Source organism: Bubalus kerabau, chromosome 4 (genome assembly GCF_029407905.1).
Source record: "Bubalus kerabau isolate K-KA32 ecotype Philippines breed swamp buffalo chromosome 4, PCC_UOA_SB_1v2, whole genome shotgun sequence".
Classification (NCBI taxonomy): domain Eukaryota; kingdom Metazoa; phylum Chordata; class Mammalia; order Artiodactyla; family Bovidae; genus Bubalus; species Bubalus kerabau.
Genome location: NC_073627.1, coordinates 77454193 through 77467831, shown reverse-complemented (window position 1 = coordinate 77467831; position 13639 = coordinate 77454193). Strand labels below are relative to the sequence as shown.

Below are 13639 nucleotides of genomic sequence, written 5' to 3'. Positions count from 1 at the left end.
CACCTCAGGACCCCGCTCCTTCCCCTGCCCCATTCCTCCCTTTGTGGGAAGTAGCTGGAGCAGAAGGCATTGTTTGAGTTCATGTCCCATTCCCCCTCACAGATCTATCTCAGATTGAAAAGTATCTTGACTCGTTCTCCTCAGACCCTGATAATTATTTAAAAGAATTCAAGTATCTTACCCAGTGTCCCTGATGGCTCAGACAGTAAAGTGTCTGCCTGCAGTGTGGGAGACCTGGGTTCGATCCCTCGGTTGGGAAGGTACCCTGGAGAAGGAAATGGCAACCCACTCCAGTACTGTTGCCTGGAAAATTCCGTGGACTGAGGAGCCTGGTAGACTACAGTCCATGGGGTCGCAAAGAGTCAGACATGACTGAGAGACTTCACTTCACTGCACTTACCTACTTATGACTTAACCTGGCATGATATTTACATCATCCTTTCCTCCACTCTTCTCCCAGAAGAGAAGGAATGAGTATGGCAAGCCTCTCAGGCGTATGCTGATGAGATACACAGGACAGATGACACCAAGCCCGTAGGGGCCACAGCTGTGCCCCGAGATGACCCCAACTGGGGTTATCAGGCAGGAAGACCTGAACTAGCAGCTCGTAATCATATGATTGCTTGCCTCATTGCCGGCCATCAAAAGGCAGGACATAAAGCCATCAACGTTGATAAGCTCCAGGAAATAACTCAAAGATTAGATGAAAACCTGGCTCAATTTCCAGCCAGGTTAGCAGAAGCACTACAAAAATATGCAAAATGAGACCTCATGTGGGCCCTATCAATATCAACATTACAAAATTCAGCGATTAAGTGCTTTTGTTAGGAAGTCAGTATTCAGGAGAACACTTTTGATTTCATTTATTTTGTGACTAGAATTAAACACAGTGACTGTTACTTGTTTTCTCTGGGGGTGGGGGTTGGGAAGTTTGTTGCTTTGTTTTTGTTGGTTTGTTTGTTTTCCTAATTGTGGGATGTGATATGAACTTTTACCTAAAATGAAGACCTACCAAGGGGTCAATCTGGCTTTCATCCTCTAACCTATTGACAGAGGCTATGAAAGCTTGAAGAATTCTGAGAAACCTCTCCTGGGCTCAGTACAAGACGCCATATTTGAACAGTAATTTCTCCCACGTGCATGGAAAGAGCGCATGGAAAACATTTGCGTCAGACACTTTTTATTTTTTTAAACTTCCATGTAATTTGAATTCCCTGTCTTTAGACAGAAATAAAATAAGACAAGAGAGAAGTGAAGTCGCTTAGTCGTGTCCGACTGTTTGCGACTACCGTCCATGGGATTTCCTAGGCAAGAATACTGGAATGGGCTGCCATTTCCTTCTCCAGGGGATCTTCTCAACCCAGGGATCGAACCCTGGTCTCCTGCATTGCAGACAGATGCTTTACCGTCTCAGCCACCAGGGAAGCCCCTAAGACAAGAGAGAAGCAGCCTAGTAAAAGTCACACAAAAAACACCTAGCATAACTCCAACAGGAAACCGAGTCTTTTAAAGAGGAGTCTAGCAAACATGGTGGGAGGAGGGGGTGCCGGGCAAGCGTGAATATTTGTTGTGAATGAATTCTCTTTCCATTTCACCAAGCTGTATACACTCTAAGAATCAAAATCACCATATTGCCCTCTAGAGCTTATCCATTCAGGGTAATTATACCTTCTCTACAGTAATGGTTTCTTTTTCAATGTGGAGAGAATTAATTATTTTAACTATCAAGTTGAATAATCCTTGTATGCAGAATAATCACCGAGTGTTCTTTATATGGAGGGAACTCAATTGGCTTGCCAGAAAGCTCAGTGTGACCCTCTGGCACAATGGTAACTAGCACGATGCATTAATTATGTGGGGTGAAAATTGGTTGTTAATTACATGGTTCCAAAGAATGAAGGTTGCCTTTTCTGCCCAACTTCTTTTGTGAAGGGTCAATTCTTTACTTCAAAATTTTGATTTTTTACTCTCTGTTTGGTTCCCTAATAGTTCTTTTCCACATAATGAATACTTAGCTTAGCCAAGGTTGTTGTTGTTTTGTTTTGTTTTTTTTTTCTAGTTTTGCTTTAGAGTGCACTGGTTTTCAGGAAAATTCACTCCAAGAATGTGTTCCTTGCAAATTTTCCTCGGGGATGCATTGCCTTTTTCAGACTGAACCTGGCAAACCTAGGGCTTCTTACTCAGCTCCAGTCCTATCACTTAGCGGTGGAAAGGGGCCAAAATCAAGGTTTTTGTAAATTCCTGCCAAATAGGCCGCTGCTGTCACTCACTTCTTTCTCAGGAAGGCACATCTGCAGATGGCACATCTCACAGCAAGGCTGGTCTTGAGACCCGAGGGCCCACAGTAAGTGCCAGTTATTGCCATGTGCTCAAAACCAGTGTGGACCCCAAATGTCCTCTGCATGAGGGAACTCCACTTTAAAATATTATACTATGAGACTTAATGACTGTCAAGCCTAATCCCTTTTGTATATTAATATGTAAACATTAAACAACAATTGGATTCCAAAGAAAGTCACTCAAAAACACACACCCACTTGGTCTCGAGAGGGGCAAGTCTTATCAGAAAAATAATAAGCAGAAACTGAGTGGAATCCGGGGGGCAGAGGGGAAAGTAGCTTGGAAAGTAGTTTTATTGATTCTGAAAGAGACTAGAACTCAGTGGAGTTTCTTTTTGTGTTGTGTGTTAGCTGCTCAGTCACGTCTCACTCCTTGCAACCTGGTGGACTGTAGCCCACCAGGCTCCTCTGTCCATGTGATTCTCCAGGCAAGAATACTGGAGTGGGTAGCCATTCCCTCCTGCAGGGGATCTTCCTGACCCCAGCATTGGAACCCAGGTCTCCTGCATTGCAGGCAGATTCTTTAGTCTGATCTTCTGAAGAGGAAAAGTTAAAATTTTACATACCCTCCTGCTCTTTCTGCCTCTGTAACTCAGCTTGCTCCTTGCAAAGTCTGGATCACATAGGTCATGTAGTCTCAGAAAGTGAGGACTTACAATACTAAAAACAGGACCTTATCTCACTCGCCCTTGTCCTGCTCTTTGCAACTGCCTGGCCCCTGAAAACTTGCTTAATCATGCCTGTCCATGTAAAGGTCAGGCATCCTCCCCATCTTGACTGATGTTCCCACGTGTGTGAAACCCCTTGGTTTAAACCAACCCATTAACAGCTAGTGTTGCCCACTATGTGTGAATGTGAATGTGAAGTCGTTCAGTCATGTCCGACTCTTTGCGACCCCATGGACTGTAGCCTACCAGGGTCCTCTGTCCATGTGATTTTCCAGGCAATGGTACTGGAGTGGATTGCCATGTTTGTCTATAAAAACTCTGTAACCCCTTTGTTCGAGACTCAGAGCTTGGAGTGTTAACTCCTCTGGGCCTGCTGGCTTAATAAACCTGAGTTCTCCAGCTCTCCAAGTGTGGTGCTTGGTTTCCTGAGTATTGGTTTCTGCAACACTAACAGGGAGTTTCTTTATAGATGGCTAATTAAAGTCCGTTAACAACACTGTTGATATTAAAGTGAACACTCAAAGAAGAAATTATAAAACAGACTTAAAAGTTTGCTACTTTTTCCCGTTAAATATGAATAATAAATTAAAGTATCTTTTTACTATGTTTCTAATACTCACAGTAATAAAAAAAAATGCAGTATAACATTGGGAGAAAATTTTGTCTCAGTCTTAACATTTGAGATATATACTTGAATGTTTCTCCAAAAAGTCTAGCATTTTAGTGAGTTTTGTGAGATCCTAGAAGAATAAATTAAAAAAAAAAAAAAACCTCTCATGTCAGTACCCTAATTATAAAGCCATTGAAAAATACATCGTTCATTGAGCTTTTCTTTTATTTTAAAATACATATATGTTAATCTATGGAAAAGATGGCATCCCTCCCCTACAAATGACTAAAATGAACAAAGGAATATTAAGATGAAAATTATCTCCTTGTTCACAATGAAAACATTCTGTGATATTTATGTCAAAAAGATGGAGGATGAATTCTGCTACACAAAATTGAGTTAATTAGTTTAACACAGGTCAAAAAGTGAAAGTGTCTTAGTCAATGTCAAAATCATCCTATTAAATTTAATCCCCATTCTTTATAGAATACAAATAGAATATTCCTTAACACAGCAAAAATTGCCTGTCATCATACTTAATAATTTCTTAAAGAATTATAACCAAATTTAGGAAAACAAAACTATAATTATTAGTAAAACAATTATTAGTAAATTTTGTTGATAATGTTAACTTAAATAAGAAAATGAAAAAAATAAAAAGATAAATTTGGGGGGAAATGAGATATGTTTATTTGCACAAGGTATGATTATCTATAAAATCTAAGTGAGATTACAAAAAAAAAAAAAAAAAGAAAGAAAAAACTGTTAGAACTAAAGCATATTTCATGAATACCTGGTGAAAAAGAAATTTATGGAACAAGTAGCTATGATGTATGAGTCATTCCTATTTGTCTCATCCCTACTCTATCAAACAGTCCTGCACTGGGAACTACAGAGAACTCCCATATAGCAGTGAGTAGTAGAATTACACGGAGCAGGCAATGGCACCCCACTCCTGTACTCTTGCCTGGAAAATTCCATGGGCGGAGCAGCCTGGTAGGCTGCAGTCCATGGGGTCGCAAAGAGTCGGACATGACTGAGCGACTTCACTTTCACTTTTCACTTTCATGCATTGGAGAAGGAAATGGCAACCCACTCCAGTCCTCTTACCTGGAAAATCCCATGGGCGGAGGAGCCTGGTGGGATGCAGTCCCTGGGGTCGCAAAGAGTCGGACACGACTGAGCGACTTCACTTTTGCTTTTCACTTTCATGCATTGGAAAAGGAAATGGCAACCCACTCCAGGTGTTCTTGCCTGGAGAACCCCAGGGACAGGGGAGCCTGTTGGGCTGCAGTCCATGGGGTCGCACAGAGTCGGACAGGACTGAAGCGACTTAGCAGCAGCAGCAGTAGAATTACAAAACCTGCTATGTTGGGGAGAAAGACTAGAAAATAAGAATTTATGGGGAGAGAGGATATTTATACCTCACATATGCTTTTCTATTACAGTTGACCATTGAAGAGCATGAGTTTGAATTGCACAGGTCCACTTATACCTGGATTTTTTTCAACAGTAGATGTTACATCATTACATAATCCAAAGTTCGTTAAAGTCATGGATATGGAAAGGAGGGCAAGCTACAAATTATACCCAGATATTCCACTGCTTATAAGGTTGATAGCACTAACCCCTGAGTTTTTCAAGGGTCAAATGTACTTGATCATTCACTATGTGTAAAGGCTGAGAAAATTTTCATTCAAGTTTTGTTTTCTATTTCAAATACAAATATATTTTACATAAAAAAATTTTTATTACTAGCTAGATGCATTACTTAATTCCCACAGTTGCCTACTCTCACTCCCCTTTCACTTCTTCTATGTTTCTGAACATAACGGATGCTTACGAAGCTATTCCACAATATTGTGGCTTAACGTATCCCTTGGTATAGTATCATAAATCCCTGGGGCATAAAAATCATAATTTGAAAAACACAGTTCTAGTTCTATTAAATCTCAACATGACAGTTCCCTAATTCAGGGGCATTTATTGAAATATATAATTGAATCTTTATAGAATTCCAAGTTTAATTGAAATGGACATGGTTCTAGTTGTTTGCATGCTAGTCTTCATTTGAGAGAGAAACTAAAAGTATTTTTATTCATTGTAGAAGCCAGTTTAGGAACTCTGAACCATCCCATGGAACAAAAGAGATAAAGCGTCTTTTTAAAAACCCAGACAATTATTTCTTCAATTAATATCTGTTGGTATTAGAGTACCTTCTAATGCATAATTTAATTTCATGGACTGATGGCTTCCTTGGAAGCACAGCCTTGTGCAGTTTATAATTTGTAATAGTCAACTTCTCTACAGGACTAGAAATTAAATTTTTTTTAAGGTTTAAACATCTTTTGCTCTACCATGGAGTAAAACATTATAAAATGATAACCTTTTGGTCTACAACAGGATTTGGAAGCCCAGGGTTTGGAATTCTCATAACTAGAATGAAATGTTGTCTGGCTATAAAGTGGTTATATAATGGCAAGGATAATATAAATTAAAAACCAAAATATCTATACTTTTCTACAATAATAGTCAGATGATATAATATACCTTTCTAACTCTTTGAGAGATAAAGCATTAAGGCTGTGAGGATATGGGTGATACATAAAAATCTAGCCAATAAACTCTGTGAAACATGATAAATCGCAAGGAGATTTGGAAAGTAAGTTATTTTCTAATGCCCATGGAACCGTTATACAAAGGAATCACATATTAGGCAAGCACAAAATAAGGTACAAAATACCTTCAGTGGTTCTTCCAAAGCAGGTATTAAATACTGAGGTTAATGCAATGACATTAACTTTTATATGCAATGCAATTACATTATTTACTTTTATAATTAAAAAATACTCAACCATTTGTATAAGAATCATTCTACTATAAAACTTTTTGCTCTAAAAGAAATCAAAAGGACAATCATAGAATTCTTAGAAACAGGATAAGGGCAATACTACATATCAAAAAGTATGGGTCTAATAAATGTAAAAATTAGTGGGGAAAAAACAAATCATTAAGTGCATTATTAGAAAAATTATTATTATTAGCAATTAAAAAAATTTTAGGTAGAAAAAAGTCTTAAAGTCAAAGCAAGGCTGATGAATTCAAAAAAAGATAATTAATATAGTTGATTTGCTCCTCTCTATATACCAAAGAAAGGCAATGCCAAAGAATGCTCAAACTACTGCACAATTGCACTCATCTCACACGCTAGTAAAGTAATGCTCAAAATTCTCCAAGCCAGGCTTCAGCAACACGTGAACAATGAAATTCCACATGTTCAAGCTGGTTTTAGAAAAGGCAGAGGAGCCAGAGATCAAATTGCCAACATCAAAAAACCTGGATCATCAAAAAAGCAAGAGAGTTCCAGAAAAACATCTATTTCTGCTTTATTGACTATGCCAAAGCCTTTGATTGTGTGGATCACAAGAAACTGGAAAATTCCGAAAGAGATGGGAATACCAGACCACCTGACCTGCCTCTTGAGAAATCTGTTTATAGGTCAGGAAGGAACAGTTAGAACTGGACATGGAACAACAGACTGTTTCCAAATAGGAAAAGGATTACATCAAGGCTGTATATTGTCACCCTGCTTATTTAACTTCTATGCAGAGTACATCATGAGAAATGCTGGGCTGGAAGAAGCACAAGCTGGAATCAAGATTGCAGGGAGAAATATCAATAACCTCAGATATGCAGATGACACCACCCTTATGGCAGAAAGTGAAGAGGAACTCAAAAGCCTCTTGATGAAAGTGAAAGAGAAGAGTGAAAAAGTTGGCCTAAAGCTCAACATTCAGAAATCGAAGATCATGGCATCTGGTCCCCTCACTTCATGGGAAATAGATGGGGAAAGAGTGGAAACAGTGTCAGACTTTATTTTTGGGGGCTCCAAAATCACTGCAGATGGTGATTCCAGCCGTGAAATTAAAAGACACTTACTCCTTGGAAGGAAAGTTATGACCAACCTAGATAGCATATTGAAAAGCAGAGACATTACTTTGCCAACAAAGGTCCATCTAGTCAAGGCTATGATTTTTCCAGTGGTCATGTATGGATGTGAGAGTTGGACTGTGAAGAAAGCTGAGCACCGAAGAATTGATGCTTTTGAACTGTGGTGTTGGAGAAGACTCCTAAGAGTCCCTTGGACTGCAAGGAGATCCAACCAGTCCATCCTAAAGGAAATCAGTCCTGGGTGTTCATTGGAAGGACTGATGCTAAAGCTGAAACTCCAATACTTTGGCCACCTCATGCGAAGAGTTGTCTCATTGGAAAAGACTCTGATGCTGGGAGGGATTGGGGACAGGAGGAGAAGGGGACGACAGAGGATGAGATGGCTGGATGGCCTCACCGACTCAAAGGGCATGAGTTTGAGTGAACTCTGGGAGTTGGTGATGGACAGGGAGGCCTGGCGTGCTGCAATTCATGGGGTCGCAAAGAGTTGGATACAACTGAGGAAATGAACTGAACTGAACTGATATACTCAACAAATAGCTGGACCTAAGTGATTTCAAGGACCATGCTTTTTTTTTTTTTTAACTTTACAATATTGTATTGGTTTTGCCATATATCAAAATAAATCCACCACAGGTATACATGTGTTCCCCATCCTGATCCCTCCTCCCTCCTCCCTCCCCATACCATCCCTCTGGGTCGTCCCAGTGCACCAGCCCCAAGCATCTAGTATCGTGCATCGAACCTGGACTGGCGACTCGTTTCATATATGGTATTATACACATTTCAATGCCATTCTCCCAAATCATCCCACCCTCTCCCTCTCCCACAGAGTCTAAAAGACTGTTCTATGCATCAGTGTCTCTTTTGCTGTCTCATATACAGGGTTATTGTTACCATCTTTCTAAATTCCATATATATGCATTAGTATACTGTATTGGTGTTTTTCTTTCTGGCTTACTTCACTCTGTATAATAGGCTCCAGATTCATCCACCTCATTAGAACTGATTCAAATGTATTCTTTTTAATGGCTGAGTAATACTCCATTGTGTATATGTACCACTGCTTTCTTATCCATTCATCTGCTGATGGACATCTAGGTTGCTTCCATGTCCTGGCTATTATAAACAGTGCTGCGATGAACATTGGGGTACATGTGTCTCTTTCAATTCTGGTTTCCTCAGTGTGTATGCCCAGCAGTGGGATTGTTGGATCATAAGGCAGTTCTATTTCCAGTTTTTTAAGGAATCTCCACACTGTTCTCCATAGTGGCTGTACTAGTTTGCATTCCCACCAACAGTGTAAGAGGGTTCCCTTTTCTCCACACCCTCTCCAGCATTTATTGCTTGTGCTTTTGGATCGCAGCCATTCTGACTGGCGTGAAATGGTACTTCATAGTGGTTTTGATTTGCATTTCTCTGATAATGAGTGATGTTGAGCATCTTTTCATGTGTTTGTTAGCCATCTGTATGTCTTCTTTGGAGAAATGTCTATTTAGCTCTTTGGCCCATTTTTTGATTGGGTCATTTATTTTTCTGGAATTGAGCTGTAGGAGCTGCTTGTATTTTTTTGAGATTAGTTGTTTGTCAGTTGCTTCATTTGCTATTATTTTCTCCCATTCTGAAGGCTGTCTTTTTACCTTGCTTATAGTTTCCTTTGTTGTGCAGAAGCTTTTAAGTTTAATTAGGTCCCATTTGTTTCTTTTTGCTTTTATTTCCAATATTCTGGGAGGTGGGTCATAGAGGATCCTGCTGTGATGTATGTCGGAGAGTGTTTTGCCTATATTCTCCTCTAGGCATTTTATAATTTCTGGTCTTACGTTTAGATCTTTAATCCATTTTGAGTTTATTTTTGTGTATGGTGTTAGAAAGTGTTCTAGTTTCATTCTTTTACAAGTGGTTGACCAGTTTTCCCAGCACCACTTGTTAAAGAGATTGTCTTTAATCCATTGTGTATTCTTGCCTCCTTTGTCAAAGGACCATGCTTTTAATTGTTTCATTATACCTCCTTGAGTGCAGTCAGCTAAAAAAAAAAAAAAAAAAAACAAGCCACATGTACACAAAAACACTCCTGAAAACACTCATGATTAAAAGAAAAATATCTAAATATTTTAAAAATAGAATATACCCCATTTTACAACATGAAGAGAAATAAATTCCATATATAGATACAGACACAGATACAGTAGAAATTGAAATCAGCATGCTTTAAGATAAGCAAAACTTTCCTAAGAAAGAAAAGAATCTGAAGTCTTAAATGAAAAAGTAGAAATATTTTATAAAATATAAAATCTTCCATGGCAAAAGATATCAAACATAACATTTAAAAACAAAGAACTCATATGATGGGGAAAATTTTTGTATTAAATAACATGTATATAGAGAAAGAGTTAATATTCCTGCTCACCAAGCTTCAAATACACTGTAAAAAGACAAACAAATCAAAAAGAAAAATAGGTAAAACAAATTCATGTGAGGGGAGATGTTAATGGTATAAATGAATAACAAATATGTGGAAAAAAAGGAGTTTCAGGCATGCTGACAATTGGGAAAATGAAAATCACAGAATGATCTGTAATGATCTGTACCCATCAAACTGGCAAAATTAAAATGTGTGGTAACCTTAAGATTCAATAAGAATGTAGGAAAATGGATGCTCTCATATATTAACAATCATAATGAGAACTGAAATATTTGCAAAACATACAGGAATGAAGACATAAGTAGATGAATATATATGTGCAAAGATGCGTCTCACAATTAACATTTGTAGTAGCAAAAACTGGAAATGTCTATCAAGAGAGGGAATGTTAGATATGTAAGTAGTAACACTGAGGAATGGCCAAAAGACAGGAATCGCACACCCATATATAAAATCCAAAATAGATGAGTACTGCTGAACTTTATGGCAATACAATTGAAAAATCACCCCCCAAAATAACTTTCTTGGAAAATGCAAATAATCATCGCAAGAAGTATGCACCTAAGCCGATAAATACATACAAGGGAATAAAGGTGACATTATCAAATAATTGCTTTTATAAGAAAGTCTTAAGTCTAGAGGTTGGCATGAATGAATTTATCAAATCTTCAAGGAATAAATACTTCTCCTGGAATTTAAACTGTTCTAGGAATTACTAAGCAATGAAACCTTTTCCTATTTTCTATTTTCTTTTTAAAAAAATTTTTCGTTGAAATATATACAAGATAGTACATGAAGGTTAAATGATGAATATTTATTAAGTGAGCCCCTGAGTAACCACCATGTAGTCACAGAGGGAACGTTTCCTGTACTCTTGATGTTCTCTGCATGTGTCTTCCCCAAACTCCCTTCCCCCGTGGTTTTCTTTTTGTTTGTAACCCATATAAGCATCCACAAATGATACCATTTAATTTTTTATGTTTTAAACTTTGTATAAATGTATGTATTCTTTAGTGGCTGGATATTATTTGTAAAATTCACTTGTGCTATTGAGTGTTGCTTTAGAGTGTTCACTTTTATTGATTACTCCCTTACATAAATGCCACTGTATGAAAAGTGTGCGAGTTAGTTATCCAGTTTACTATTGATGGAATTCAACAGCTCAGTTGGTAAAGTATCTGCCTGCAATACAGGAGACCTGGGTTTAATCCCTAGGTTGGGAAGATCCTCTGGAGAAGGGAAAGGCTACCTACTCCAATATCCTGGCCTGGAGAATTCCATGGACTGTATAGTCCATGGAGTTGCAGAGTTGGACATGACTGACTTTCACCTTAATTAGTGGAATTGAGTTGTTTTGAGTTTTAATCTATTGCAAAAAATGCTGAAGGAAACATCTCCATACATGTCTCCTGAAACATGGTATATTTCTCTAGAAGGCATTTCCAGGAATAAAATTGCTAAGTTATAAGCTATGCATGTCATTAGATTTACCAGAGGATGCTAAACTGTTTTTCAAAGTTTTTAATACAAATTTGCACATTATATAGCAGCATATGAAAATTCCTATCACTCTACATTGTCACTTTTAATGTTTGACAGTCAGGTGGTTGTGGTGTTAAACTTGATATATTGTTGAAGTTGAGTGTGTGTGTGCGTGCTAAGTCACTTGTCGTGTCTAACTCCTCTGTCCATGGGCTTCTCCAGGCAAGAATACTGAAGTGGCTTGTCATGCCCTCCTCTTGAAGTTGAGTGCTTTAACCTATTTTATTAATCACTTAGATTTACTTTTTTGTGAAGTACTCATTCAAATATTTAGCCCAGATTTCTATTGGTTTTTCTTTTTAAGAAACATTGATCTGTAAACATTCCATTTTTAAGTCTTTTATTGATTATATGTATTGTAAAATAGTCTCTCCCATTCTTTGGCTTTTATCTCTTGATGATTTTTCCTGATGATCAGAAACACTGAATTTTACTGTAGTTGGATTTATCATTTTCCTTAATATATAGACATTTTTGTCTTGTCTAAGATATCTTTCTGTATCTCCAAGTTAAAGAAAGATTTCTTCTGTAATATCTTCTAAAAACCTCATATCTCCCCTTTAGGTCTATGATGTTGCTGCTGCTGCTAAGTTGCTTCAGTCGCGTCCGACTCTGTACGACCCCATGGACAGCAGCCCACCAGGCTCCTCTGTCCACGGGATTCTCTAGGCAAGAAGACTGGAGTGGGCTACCTTTTCCTTCTCCCTTTAGGTCTATCTGTACCCACTATTTTGCATAGTCTATTATCATTTTTTCCATATAGTTATCAACTGCCCTAGCATCATTTATTAGACTCGTATTTATTAATTATGCATATATGCATGGATCTATTTCTTGTTCCTTTACTCTCAGATGTCTGAAAGTGAAAGTGAAGTCACTCAGTCGTGTCCAACTCTTAGCGACCCCATGGACTGTAGCCCACCAGGCTCCTCCATTCTTGGAATTCTCCAGGCAAGAGTACTGGAGTGGGTTGCCATTTCCTCCTCCAGGGGATCTTCCTGACCCAGGGATCAAACCCAGGTCTCCTACACTGCAGGCAGATGCTTTACCCTCTGAGCCTCAGATGTCTAACTCCATGCTAATAGTTGTTGTAGTTTAGTTACTAAGCAGTGTCTGACTCATTTGAGACCCCAAGGACTGTAGTCCACCAGGCTTGTCTGTCCCTGAGATTTCCCAGGCAAGAATTCTGGAGTGGGTTGCCATTTCTTTCTCCAGGGGATCTTCCTGATCCAGGGGTCAAACCCATGTCTCCTGCATTGGCAGGGCTGTTCTTTACCACTGAGCCACCTGGGAAGCCCTCATGCTAATAGTACACAGTCTTAATTACTACAACGTTATAATACATTTTGGAAATTAATAGGGAAAGCCCTCCTACCTTGTCTAGGCTGTTCTGAACCTTTACATTGCCATATAAATTGGAATTCTGATTAGCATTGCAATAAACTTATAAATCAACTTGTAAAATGAGACACTTATTAATAACTTGCATATAAGGTATCTACCTCTTCATTGAGGAATCATTTTTCTGGGGGAAAAAAATTGCCCTCTGTTTAATCTTATACTTTAAAGACACTCCATCAAAATGATATATCAATTTCCTTCTTGATATATTGCAAGTCGATTTTTTTAAGATTCATGATCCATCAAACAAACAGGTGGGAGTTTACACAGCTATTCTAATATTGGCACTTCAATATTCATCGTGTTTAAAATAAATTATTTTTAATGCAATAAGGCTTTAAGTGAAGTTTCCTTGACGGTTGATTTTGTGAAATGAAACCATTTGTGTGCCAAATTATGCAGAATAGGTTTAGTGCTCTGCTTCAGACGTGTATCTGTGTGTGTGTGTGTGTGTGCATGCTAACTCGCTTCAGTTGTGTCCAACTCTATGCGACCCTATGGACCAGTAGCCCACCAGGCTCCTCTGTCCATGGGATTCTCCAGGCAAGAATACTGGAGTGGGTTGCCATGCCCTTCTCCAGAGGATCCTCCCAACCCAGGGATCAAACCCGGGTCTTGTGCTGCTACCGCATTGCAGGTAGATTCTTTACCACTGAAACATCAGGGAAGCCCATACATCTATATATGTGTGTATTTGTGTATGTAT

At 38.5% G+C, this 13639-nt stretch overlaps 1 long non-coding RNA gene across 9 annotated transcripts in view; it reads right to left on the bottom strand.

Annotated features, from left to right (window-relative positions):
* LOC129649869 (uncharacterized) overlaps nt 1-13639 on the bottom strand; it is a 326398-nt gene that overhangs the window by 43097 nt on the left and 269662 nt on the right. Inside the window, exons 1-2 of one of the 9 annotated variants that reach the window (XR_008713330.1) lie at nt 401-415; nt 182-265 (exon numbers count right to left, since the gene is read on the bottom strand). The exons of 6 other annotated variants lie outside the window; for them this stretch is intronic. This is a non-coding gene — a long non-coding RNA (uncharacterized LOC129649869). Of the gene's footprint in view, nt 1-181; nt 298-400; nt 416-13639 lie in introns of those variants that run through there. 2 more of the 9 variants (XR_008713331.1, XR_008713328.1) reach the window with 2 other exon arrangements.